At 42.3% G+C, this 13,223-nt stretch overlaps 1 non-coding gene across 1 annotated transcript; it reads right to left on the reverse strand.

The window, feature by feature from the left end:
* Positions 1 to 12,547: 12,547 nt before the first annotated feature.
* LOC115065645 lies at positions 12,548 to 12,681 on the reverse strand. Its single transcript, XR_003845414.1, has one exon. It is a non-coding gene; the product is annotated as a U4 spliceosomal RNA (small nuclear RNA).
* Positions 12,682 to 13,223: the final 542 nt, after the last annotated feature.

Genomic DNA, 13,223 nt, shown 5'->3' on the forward strand with positions numbered 1-13,223 from the left:
GAGGCAGATTTGGGTCAGGCTGAAAATCCTGTGAACTGGGAAAGTCTTCATGGGAAATACAGGAAAAAGGTAGAGTGGTTCATGATTACCTAATGACCCCCCACCAAAATAAAAGTCCAGAGCTACTGCTGAGTTTTACAAAATTTGTGAGGCTAGTTATATAGAATTTTTTTTCCCCTACAAGGGAGAAAAACCCGCTGCTTTGTTTCTAGGTCAGAAGACTCAAATCAGTTGATAAATTTAGAGATAAATTTACTAAATGCAATTTACCATGTTCTCAGTATGTTACAAGTATATGCTAAGCAGCAGGGTGTATTTTATAAAAAGCATTTGAAGTGAATAAGCTTTTCATACCCACCCCTTCACAGAAGCTGCGACAACACTTGAAAATGGTGTTAGGTCGTCATTTTCAGAAATGGTTCTTGCAGCAATTAAAGGAGGGTTTAACCTTAGTGGGGAAATAGCTGAGTCTTGGTCATAACATCAACTCTTGTCTAACTGTAAATTCATTTTACACATTTTCCTCTCCTTGCTTCCGTGACAGACTTGGACACCAACATCCTTGCTAAAACAATCAGATGGTCATCCCACAAACCCCAAGGGAAGCAAAATAGATCTGAAACTCCTCAGCAAAACATAGCTCTCAGAGAACTGCAATTATCTAGCCTGTAGTTCCCTAGAAATCCCCACATAGAAGGCTGTGTTCATGACTGGAGCCGGTGCACACTAGCTGGGAAGAGCATCGACTGGGAGAATCTGACCAAAAGGATCAGAGGTACTTAATCACATCACTCTGACTCTTCCTGATGTAGTTAGAATGTTTGGGGCAAAACTAACTAAGGAACATAAGAGGGAAATCTGAGGAACAAGGTATCATGAAAATGGCAAAGTTCTGCTGTGTCCTTAGAGATGTAAATGGCCATGCATGTGCCACAGGATATGCATGCAAACGCATGGCTTTGTACAAACCCAAGAGAGCACGGACGGGATCCCATACCTCTGTCTGTCCTGAAAACTACACAGACAGGAAGTAAGGGCAATGGTAGGACTGTAAAATGACCCGCCTATAATTGTCACCACCCCTTTGTATGACAAAAACAGCTGACAGAAATATTGTAAGAGGAACTATTCATTTCAGTTCACAGTTTCAGGGACACAACCCCTCATGGCAGGGAAGGCAGAGCAACAGGGCATAGCTAGACATACTGTGGCCACACAGGTAACAGAGAGTCTCTTTCTTTATCCAGTCTGGACAGGTCCATGGGATGGTACTCCCATAGTTAGGTTGAGTCTTTCTACTTCAGTCAGTATGAGCTAGATCATCCTTTTCAAGCACGCCTGGAGATTTGCCTTTTAGGTAATTCTAAGATCACACCAAGTTGACTATTAATGCAAACCATCATACTGCCTAAGAATTCAATACCCTTTGACATATGCAGAGTCCCTTGTCACTGACTAGGGAAATTGGTGGCTGCTATAGTTTGAGTGAAATGGCCCTGTAAGCCCATAGGGAGTGGTGCTACTATGAGGTGTGGCCTTGCGGGAAAAAGTGTGTCGCTAGGGGTGGCTGAGAGGTTTCAGGACTTTCTGCTACCTGGAGATACATATAGAACTCTCAGCTCCTTCTCCAGCACCATGTCTGTCTGCACACTGCCATGCTTCCACCATGGTAACAATGGACTAAACCTCTGAACTGTAAGCCAGCCCCAATTAAATATTTTTCTTTCATATGAGTTGGTTATGGTGTCATTTCACAGCAATAGAAACCCTAAGACTATGACTCATATGTTAAAAAAACAAACAAACAATGAAATAACAACAATCACAAAAACTACTATTGCTGACCATTGAAATAAGCAAGCAGCAATTCAAAGAACTATACATAGCACACAATAAAGACTTTCAAGAGTTAGCTCAGGGCCTGTGAATGGTGTTAATACCAGCATTCAAGAAACAGAGGTGGACAGACTTCTGTGAGTTAGAGGCCAGCTTGATCCGCATAGTGAATTCTAGGACATCCAAAGCTATCTAGAAAGACCCTATCTCAGAAAAATAAAATAAAATAAAATAAAATAAAATAAAATAAAATAAAATAAAATAAGCTCAGACAGGCTGGAGAGATGGTTCCACAGTTAAGAGCACTGACTGCTCTTTCATAGGTCCTGAGTTCAAATCCAAGCAACCACAGGGTGGCTCACAACCATCTGTAATAGGATCTGATGCCCTCTTCTGGTGTATCTGAAGTCAGCTACAGTATACTCACTTACATAAAATAAATAAATAAGATCTTTAAAGGAGTCATGTATTACTTAACATGTCCAGCTTTCCATAACAAAATGTGAGGCTCACACAAAAGTGTGATCCAGTCATACATAAGAAGAAATAATACGGCTCAGCAACTGTTTCTGGGAAGCCCAGACACTGAGTACGTTAGCCAAGCTGCTTTAAATATGTTCAGAGAATTAAATGAATCCATACCTTCAAAACAAAACACAAGACTGAGAAAAATGTCTCAGAAAACACACACTACCGATACACAGGCAAGAAATATTTAAAATGAAATCATGAAGAATTTTAGAATTGAACCCTAATATAAGGGTTTTCAAAATCAGATTTGGCCTGACAGGGAAAGGGGACAGCAAATTTGGGAACAAGTCAATTACATTATCTAGTCTGAATAAATAAATAAACTGAATCTGAAAGACCTGTAATGTTGCAGTCGTACATTAATCTGCTCTAAACTCCTAAATCGCATGCGTGTTCCTTCCTATCCACCCCAATTCTCTGGATTCTTGAATGAAACACACACACACACACACACACACACACCCTTCTATTTTAATATGCCTTAAACAGCTCAATATCTGGGCCACTCCCAAACTTCTGTCGCTAGCACATTCTCCCCTCCGACATTCCTGGATTATTACTTACAAAAACCTGTATTCCATCCTGGCTGCACTGGCCCCAGGCCTGCAGTCCCCCTGGACCATGAGCCTTGACTGTTACACGTTGGCAATCTCTCTCTATCTCTTTCCTACACTTCTCAGGCTCAGAACTCCTCCGTCCCCAGCATGGCACCTCTTCTTCCTCCCACATCCTTTCTGGGAATCCTAGAAGTCCCTCCTCTATCTCCCTGCCCAGCCATTGGCCGCCAGCAACTTTATCTACCAATCAAAGCCAACTGAGGGCAGGGACCCTCAGCATCTTACATGGAGATATGTAGATTCCCCTGTGATTTTGGAAACCCAAATAACATAATGCAAGCATTTAATCAAATCTACAACAGTGTAAGACAACGTGAAGTGTAGAACTCTCAGCTCCTCCTCCAGCACCATGATGCCTGCACACCACCGTGCTTTTTGCAGACAAAGAGCCTTGCATAAGTGTCATCCGAGAGACTTCCCTAAGGAACTGATGTGGATCTACAGCCTAACATTAGGTGGAAGCTCTGGGAATCCTGTAGATGAAAGGGCAGAAGGGTTGAGGGAGCCAGAGAAGTCAAGGGTACCACAAGAAAACCTACAGAATCAACATACGTGGGCCCCTAGTGGCTCACAGAGACTGAGCCACTAGTCAGAGGACATACATGGGACAGATGTAGACCCTCTACACATATGCAATGGATGTGCAGCTTGGTCTTCACGTTGGACCCCTAACAGCAGGAACAAGGGATGCCTCTCTGTTGCCTGCCTTTGCATCTCTTTCCCCTAAGCTTTGCTTAGTTTCAATAGGAAAAGATGCATGTAGTCTTCCGGCAACCTGATATGTCAATATGGGATAATATCCATGGGAGTCCCCCGCCCTTCTCTGAGGAGGAAAGGAGGGAGGAAAGTGAGGTAAAAGCATGGGGGTTCCTCATACAGGAACTCTCGGGATGGCAGGAAGGTGGAGGGGTGTCTAACGTGTCACTGGAACAAAAGTAGCAACTGAAAACCATCTCAAGATTCTGGGATAACTATAAGGGATCTTCACAAGAAGCTCAACAAAAATATGTGAGAAAAATCCACAGAGATCCACACCTCAAGATGTTATAATCAGCCTGGAGGAAGACGAAGGGAGGGAGAACCCCGGAAGGCCTAAGGGAGAGGTGACCTCTCATCCACAAGACAGCCTTGTGGTTTTCATCAGAAACTGTGAAGGTCAGAGTCTCTGACCATTTTTTTTTTGTTACGGAAGAGAACACTGCAGTCCAGGTAATTCACAATTAGAGGAAGTTTATTTGGCTCCCACTTCTAGATTCTGGGTGTTTTGTTGTCGAAATTATTTAATCCTGAGCCAGGGTATCTACTTAGCCTTAGACCATTTACGTTCCCAGATGAAAGGCACGTGCAACCTTTATACTTACAACAAGCCTTAAACAGCACAAGAGCTGGGCAGACACTGTTCTCTATATTGTTAGAATCTACTTTCCTATCGATAACTCTGAGTTATTACTTCCTATGTTTCATCTGGGCTGCTCTTAACTCCAGTTGGGCAGACCTCAGGACCACGGTCTCCTGACTCCTAACCCGAGGTGGCTTCTCCTCCCTCTTCCTACATTCTTCTTCTCTAACCAGGTCACTCCATACCCACCTACTGAATGCTGTAGCCAGTTTTACTTAACCGATAGTTTTTAATTAAAGAACAAGGTTTGCACAACAAAAGCCTGTAAGCGTGAGAAGTCACTCAAAGGCTTAGACCTGAGGGTACAGAATTTGACATTACAACACTTAGTAACGGACCAAACCTCAACAGTGTTTCAAGGCCAGAAAAATGAATCTCGTAAGGATCTTCTGTGTCACAGTGTGACAAAAGTTGTTCACATGAAATAGAAAAATAGAAATAAGCTCACTTTTGTTTTAAAAAATATTTTAACTCCCAAGAGAACAACCCAAACACACAGAAAGACATTATAAGAGAAATTTCTTAAAATGTCCCACTTCTCCCTGCAATTTTTTTAAGGAGTAAGTTTTCATCACAGGAACTTATATAATACCCATTAACCAAATAAGCAACAATGGAAGAACAGGAGAATTCTAACAACAAACACAAAATATTGACATCTGTCTTACTTAATCAATAGTTATAGTGAGTGCAAATGAATTGAGTAATTCAATCAAAATAATAGAGATTGGAAGAACATGTTTTGATTTGTCTTTTTTTCCATTTTTATTGGTTATTTTATTTATTGACATTTCAAATATTATCTCCCTTCCCAGTTACCCCTCCACAAACACCCTTCCCCTCCCCATGCCTCTTTGAGGGTGCTCTGTCACCTGCCCACCCACTCCTACCTCAGCACCCTAACATTCCACTACACTGGGTCATCAAATCACAGGACCAAGGGGCTCCCCTCCCAGTGATGACCGATAAGGCCATCCTCTGCCACATATACAACTAGAGCCACAGGTCCCCACATGTGTACTCTTTGGTTGGTGGTTTAGTCCCTGTGAGCTCTGGGGGCTCTGGTTGGTTGATACTGTTGTTCTTCCTATGGTGTTGCAAACCCCTTCAGATCCTTCAGACCTTGCCCTAACTTCTCCACTGGGGTCTCCATGCTCAGTTCAATGTTTGGCTGCAAGCATCCACATCTGTATTGATCAGGCTCTGGCAGAGCCTCTCAAGGGACAGCTATACTAGGCTTCTGTCAGCAAGCACTTCTTGGCATCAGCAATAGTGTTTGGTGTCTGTGTATGGGATGGATCCCCAGGTGGGGCAGTCTCTGCATGGCCTTTCCTTCAGTCTCTGCTCCACACTTTGTCCCTGCATTTCCTTTTGACAGGAGGAATTCTGGATTACTATTTTTGAGGTGGGAGGGTGTCCCCATCCCTCAACTGGGGGCTGTGGTTATCCTCTGGTCTCTACAGGTTCGATCCCCCCTTTGTTGGGTATTACAGCTAATGTCCTCTCTGTTGGGTCCTGGGAACCTCTTGGTTTCCTGGCATCTGGGACATCCTAGAGGCTACTCCCAGGGCCCCCTCCCCCCTGTTACTCTCCCCCTTTGAAATTCAAGACCCTCTATGCTTCTCCCCCATCTCCTCCCATATCTTAACCAGGCCCTCTTTTTCCCTCCCTCCCCCCCCTCGCCCTCTGCTTCCTGAGCTTCTTTTCTTCCCCACTTTGTACCGTAGCATCCACACTTTGTTGTGGTCCTCTTTGTGGGTTTCATATGCCCTGTGAGTTGCATGGTGGGTATTCCGAGCTTCTTTTTTTTATCAGTGAGTACATACCATGTGTGTTTTTTTGTGACTGGGTTACCTCACTCAGGATAATATTTTCAAGTTCTGCCCATTTGTCTGCAAATTTCATAAAGTCATTTTTTTAAAATAGCTGAGTAGTACTTCATTGTGTAAATGTACCTCATTTTCTGTATCCATTCCTCTGTTGAAGGACATCTGGGTTATTTTCACCTTCTGGCTATTATAAATAAGGCTGCTATGAACATAGTGGAGCATGTGTCCTTATTATAAGTTGGAACATCTTCTGGGTATATGCCCAGAAGAGGTATTTCTGGATCTTCCAGTAGTACTATGTCTAATTTTCTGAGGAACCGCCAGACTGACTTCCAGAGTGGTTGTACCAGCTTGCAATTCTACCAGCAATGGAGGAGTGTTCCTCTTTCTCTACATCCTCGCCAGCATCTGCTGTCATCTGAATTTTTTATCTTAGCCATTCTGACTGGTGTGAGGTGGAATCTCAGGGTTGTTTTGATTTGCATTTCCCTGATGACTAAAGATGCTGAGCATTTCTTTAGGTACTTCTTGACAATTCGAGTTTCCTCAGTTAAGAATTCTTTGTTTAGCCCTGTACCCCATTTTTAATAGGGTTATTTAATTGTCTGGAGTCTAACTTCTTGAGTTCTATGTATTTTTTGGATAGTATCCCTCTATGAGATGTAGGGTTGGTAAAGATTTTTTCCCAATCTGTGGGTTGCCGTTTTGTCCTACTGACAGTGTCCTTTACCTTACAGAAGCTTTTCAATTTTATGATGTCCCATGATTTGGCTTTTAAATCACAATCTAAAGTTACACATGCTGACACATGCCTGTTATCCCAGCACTTGGGAAATGAGAACAGGAAGACCATCAATTCCTCAGGCTTAGTATATGGTTCAAAGCTACTCAGGTTACATGAAACCTTGTCCAAAAACACACAAATAAAAGAGACAAGAAAAATCAGAATCTAACAGTGTTAGATTTGTTTTCTACAAAAGATGCTTTTTTTAAAAATCAAAGACAAAAATGGGGGTAAATTTAATAAAGATGAGCTTAAAGCTGAACTTATTTTGAAAACTCCAAAGCTATTGAAATGGGTTAACAACTAAATATGCAGACATTTTGTATTCATAAGCTAATTAACTTAATATTACAAAAAGTAAATTTTCTTCCACTCAATCTTCAGATTCAATGAAATTCCATAAAACTCGCAGGTAATGTTTTTTAACAAACATGGAAATGGAAAAGACCTGCAATAGCCAGTTTTTGAAAGAATAGCAAAGTTGGAAGGCTCAGCTTTCCCTAAGTCAGAGCTCACTAAATAGTTACAATAACCAGGAGAATGTGGTGCTGATGTAGAACAGATGTACATTAAGTGGAATAGGATTATCTAGAAACAAGTCAATAAAGCAGAATGACTGAAAAAGAGCCAAGACAATGCAAAGCTGAAAGAATAGTCTACATTAAAAGATTTGTTTTAAGTGTTTTTGAGTTATGTGTATGCATGTGTGCGTGGTAGAGGTTCTGTGCACGTGGTGTAGGTGTCTTGGTGCCCAAGGATGGCAGAAGAGGGCACTGGATCTCCTGGAGTTGGGTAGTAAGCAGTTGTGGGCATCCCAGCATGAGTGCTTGGAAATGAACGCAAATCCTCTGTAAGAGCAGTGTGTACTCTTAACCACTGAGCCATCACTCCAGCCTCTAAGATAAGTCTTTCAACCAAATACTGCTAAGAAATTAGATATCCAAATACACAAGGAGTAACTTGGCTACGTACTCATGGCTTGCAAATCTAGCCAAGACCTGGCTCTAGCAAAGCCCTAAGCCTAAGTGTTAAAGACGGGAAAGTTTCAAAAGGAAACAAGGAAATCTACAAGACCTTGGACTGGACGAGACGTTCTCAGATATGACTGAAACTGCAGACATCAAAAGAAAGAATAAGTACATTATACTTCATCAAAATTAGCATAGTTTGTGCTTCCAGGAACTGTCTCAAAAATTAAAACAAGTCACAGAATGAGAGTAGACATTTGCAGTTCATAGACTGACAAGACATTTGTCTCGAGAATATAAGAAGAATTTCTAAATCCCCAACAGTCGAGAGACAAGCAGACCATTTATTCTAACAGCCAGAGTCTAAACTCATGGTTCTACAGAGAAGAAACAGGGATGTACAGCACACCCATGAGTAGACTTTCTCATCATTGGACATCAAAAGCACACAAATCGAACACGGTAACACACCAACCACTTCACGCCTGTGGGGAGACAGCTGCCACAGTTGACTAACATGTGGAGCTGAAACTCGCACGCATTTCTGGCAGGAGCACAAAATAGGAGTGTCTGCTTTGAAAAACTGCCTGGCTGGTCCTCAAAACATAACTTGGGTTCACTTTTCCATGCTTAGTCATATACTCAAGAGAATTCAAGTAAACAAACAAACAAACAAACACATTTACGTAAAAATCTGTACACATTATTTACAAGAGCTTTATTTATAAAGTAAAATAAAGGAAGGGATCAAAATCCAGAAGTCCATCAATAGATGAATGCCTAAAATAAGCATGGACATGACATTCATGCAGTGGGATGTGGTTCAGTCACAAAAAGAAGTGAAGTCCTAGCACAAGCAAGAACAGGAACGGATCCAAATGCTCTGTGCTAAGTGAAAACAGACATCGATGGGAACATGCTCTCAGATCCACCTATGAAATGCCCCAATCAGGTAAGTTCACAGAGACAGAAAACAGATTTCTAGGTGCCAGAAGCCAGAGTAAGTAGGTGAAATAAATGACCACTAACCCAATGTGGTGGCTGACACCTGTTATCCTAGCACTTGGGAGGCTGAGGCAGGAGGATCACTTCAAGTTTGGGGCCCATCTGGGTTACACAGTGTATTCATTACTTTTCAGAGCTATGATAAAGTAGCATGGCAAAAGCCATGTATGGAAGAAACTGTTTACTTTGGCTTACGGTTCCACGGGGATAAGAGCCCATCATGGCGGAGAGTCATGGCAGCAAGCAGCAGGCCTGTCAACACCAACAGGAGGCTGAGAGATTATATTCCTGCCACGTTCCTGTGGGTACAGAGAAGCAGAAGGCACAATCTGAAAACGTGGTGAGGCTGTACACTCTCAAAGCCTGCTCAGAGACACACCTCTTCCCATGGCTCCACCTTCTGACGGTCCCATAGTCTTCCCAAACAGCACTGCTACTTGAGTTTAAAGTGTTCAAAGAGCCGAGCCTCTAGAGGACTTTTGTCATCAAATCACCATGCACGCTAAGGTCAAAAACATCCTGAGCTATAGAGTGAGACCCTATCTTGGAAGGGAGGGAGGGAAGGAGGGAGGGAGAGACAGGAGGGAGGGAAAGAAAACAAGGAAGGAAGAAGATAAGAGAGGGAAGAAGAGAAAAAGGAAGGAAGGAAGGAAGGAAGGAAGGAAGGAAGGAAGGAAGGAAGGAAGGAAGGAAGGAAGGAAGGAGGAAGGTAGAGAGGGAAGGAGGAGAAGAGACGGTGAGAGGTCTACTAATATATTTGGAGTATCCTTGGGGATTGACAAGCCAGTTGTGGGACTGTGTAGTGGTGGCAGGTGACACTTGTTAAGTGTGCTGCAAACGGCATAGTGGGATGGCATATGTGTGAGTCAGCTGTTATTCCCATCCCTGTATAAAGGCACTAAAGCTTAAGCAATTACCCCCCCCCCGTCACACAATTAGTATGTGTTAAATGAGGGTTTAAGGGTAGCCCTTCCATCTCCAGAGTCCAGCGTCAGTGTCTGGGTCCTGTGGAGTCCCTTTCAAGTTCCCCTCGCAGCTAAGGGTTCAACTAATAAACCAAATAGGTGCCCTTCTGTTTCTGTCCAGTTGGAGACAATAATACAAATGGGGAGAATGCACCATTCCTATAAATAAGGTGGTAAGTCCAGATATCCCGTTAGAGTCCGGGGACAGGTAATGAGACCTGGAAAGACTTTTACAGAAATTGCCTCCTCCTGGGTCATTTGCAAACCTCTTCCACCTTTACACAGATGGAAGCTTCTCCCATAATGACACAGGAACAAGGCTTTCACCTGTATAGATGTTATTATTGTAGATGTGTCTTTCTCTGTTTCACAATGTTGCTTAACCCTTCAGTGTCCATTTCTTTGTAACAGAGGGGCAGTACCCCATACCTTAAAAGACTGGGTACTTCAAACGGAGGTCAGTCTCATGAAAACTGGTCAGGCATAAATTTTAGTTGTCATAGCAGTGGTTAATATTGTGTCCACGATGATTCCATGAACAAATCGTCACTTTCCTCACGATCCTTGTCGATACCAGCATCAACTCTACGTCAACAAAAAGTCATATTTCAGTGAGAGTGTGGTCAACACAGCCCTGTACGACTGAAACATAAACTGGTAATTATTCATGGCCACGGGGAGAGGTATTGAATCATGGGCTAACAAAGTAAAGCATGGAGCCTGGAGAGGCACGCTCTTCTGAACTGGCAGGCATTATTCTCAAGTGAGAGAAATGGGAAATAGCTAAGATGACATTCTTCACGACAGCCAAGTCTTGAAGCCAATTTAAGTGTCTATCAACTGAAGGATTAAGAAAACGTGGTTTATATTGTATGTGGAATTCCTTCAGCCACGAATGAGAGAACCAAGTTATGAAGGAAACCAGATGCAACTGGAGATAGCCACAGTTAAGTTGTTAGTCTCAGAAAGACAAAGATGTTTTCTCTCATCTAGACATTATAGACACATAATGTGACTGTGCCAATGATGTAATGGGTAAGAACAAAAATTGTCAAGGAAATGAAAGGAATGGGTGGAGGGAGACAGAGGAGCATGCTTAGAAAGGAGAGCCTGAAAGTATGTTATACACTGACCTGTGTGACTCTACAAAATAAAGGGCATTTCATGTACTCTCAGACAGGCAGACAGGCAGACAGGCAGACAGATAGACACACAAAGAGGAAACCATCAGAAATGTGGGAAACTAGCAACAATGGAAATTTCAGAGTAGATAAGGTTGAAAAAAGCACTCCCCCCCCCCGTAAGATCCACAAAGGTACAAGCTCAAAGCACAGGTACACACACACACACACACACACACACACACACACACACACACAGAGCAATGTCTGCAGCTGCCGATAGAGATGAAGTCAGTCTCATTTCCCTTGCTTTCCACCAGTCTTTAAGCCTCTTTCTTGTCTCCTCTAAGAAATCTTACTCAGACCCTCTTTTCTAGCTATGCAGAAGCACCCAGAAGAGGCAGTGCCGACAGAACCCGGAAGGGTGAAGCATCAGTCACATATGCCTTCGCCTTTGCTGAAGCTGCTGAACAGCCGCCTTTTAGCCCACCCTTCAACACATCTCCTCTCACATGCCAGCACTGTGATTACTTTCATCCTTCCCTTTAAAATTAAATGCATAAAAACAACTGGAAAAATAGGTCACACTAAAACATACATCTAATCTCTTAAAGGCTGGCCATTAACTTAGGAAGACCTTGGAGACAATGAATCAATACACAGTCTCTCAGCGTTTACTCTGTGCCATTTTTTATGTAGCCACGGTAATGCATCATTTTCTACATTAAGGTTATCTACATTAAAATAGTCCCAGAATTAAAAGTTTGTGTAGGGGCTGGTGAGATGGTTCAGTGGTCAAGAGCACTGGCTGCTCTTCCAGGGGTCCTGAGTTTAATTCCCAGCAACCACGGGGTGGCTTGAGAGCATCTATAGAAGGATCTGGTGCCCTCTTCTGGCATTCAGTGGTTCCTGCAGAAAGAGCGCTCATACTTTTTTTTTTTTTTTTTTTTTTTTTTTTAATCAGCGTAGAAGATTTGGTCTATACCATTGACTCAGAATTATTTTTCTTCTTCCTCCTCTATGAATATAGTTTGGGGATTTTTTTCATGCTGTCCTCCACTTCCTGCATGTCCCTCTCCTAATTTTTTGCTGTTGGTTCTGTTCTGTTCTATTCTGTTTGTTTGTCATATTTCTGGCTTACTTGGCTGACCCTCTCTAGCTTTGAGTCCTGATAGACTCTCTGCTCCTTGATTCATTCTGCTTGCAAGGCTTTCCTTGGAGTTTTCCAATTAGGGTGTTGGTTTTTCCATTCCATTTTCTTCCACTTGGGTCCTCTGCAGCGTTTCTATCTCCTTATTGAATTCCATTCTCCAATCCCGGCTTCTCTTCTTCTCTTCCATTAGCCTTATGTTTGTGTTTCCTTGGGCATCACTAAGGAGTTTGTTCTCCTTGAGTTCTTTCTCCCTTATTTCTTTGTGCTTTGTTTAAATCTTGAATTCTTTGATGAACTTTATGATTGTTCTTATGGATTGTGTACCCTGGGGTTCATATATGGAATTCTCATTGGCAAGAATTTCTATAGAATGGGTGGGTTTTGAAGAGAAGATGTTGGCTCGAACTTCCAATTAGTAATAATCGCACCTCTGATAAACCTCACTAGCTATGATACTGCCACTGCACCAAGCTTGGTTTGACCTTTCATGTTATTTGTATTTTGTGATGAGATCTGGGTGTGCAGACTTTTTTTCTGATATGAATAAAGAAAAGATGTGTGGTGGGTTGGTACAAGGAACAAAATCAAGAGGACAAGGAGAGTGAGGTGGTGTATAAGCTGTGTCTACTGGTCCAAGCCTGGGCTGTGGATGTATATTTGGCTTGGTTACAGGTCCGATTGTAATAAAAACCAATATGGCACTGGCAGAAAAATAAACATGTAGACCAATGGGGAGAAAATCAAAACATAAGCACCCATAACTTCAGCTATATAATATTTGTCAAAGATACCAAAAATATAAATTGGAGAAAAGAAAGCACCTTCAATAAATGGTGCTGAGAAAAACCAAATGTCCACAAAGCAGAAGAACAAAATTAGACTCATATCTATCAGACTGCACAAAAAGTAATCCCAAATGGATTGATGACCTAAACTGGAGACCTGAAACACTGAAATTTTCTAGAAGAAAGTATAGGCAGTGCCCTAGATGATATAGATGATTTAGGTGTCCCAA

Source organism: Mus pahari, chromosome 16, assembly GCF_900095145.1.
Source record: "Mus pahari chromosome 16, PAHARI_EIJ_v1.1, whole genome shotgun sequence".
Classification (NCBI taxonomy): domain Eukaryota; kingdom Metazoa; phylum Chordata; class Mammalia; order Rodentia; family Muridae; genus Mus; species Mus pahari.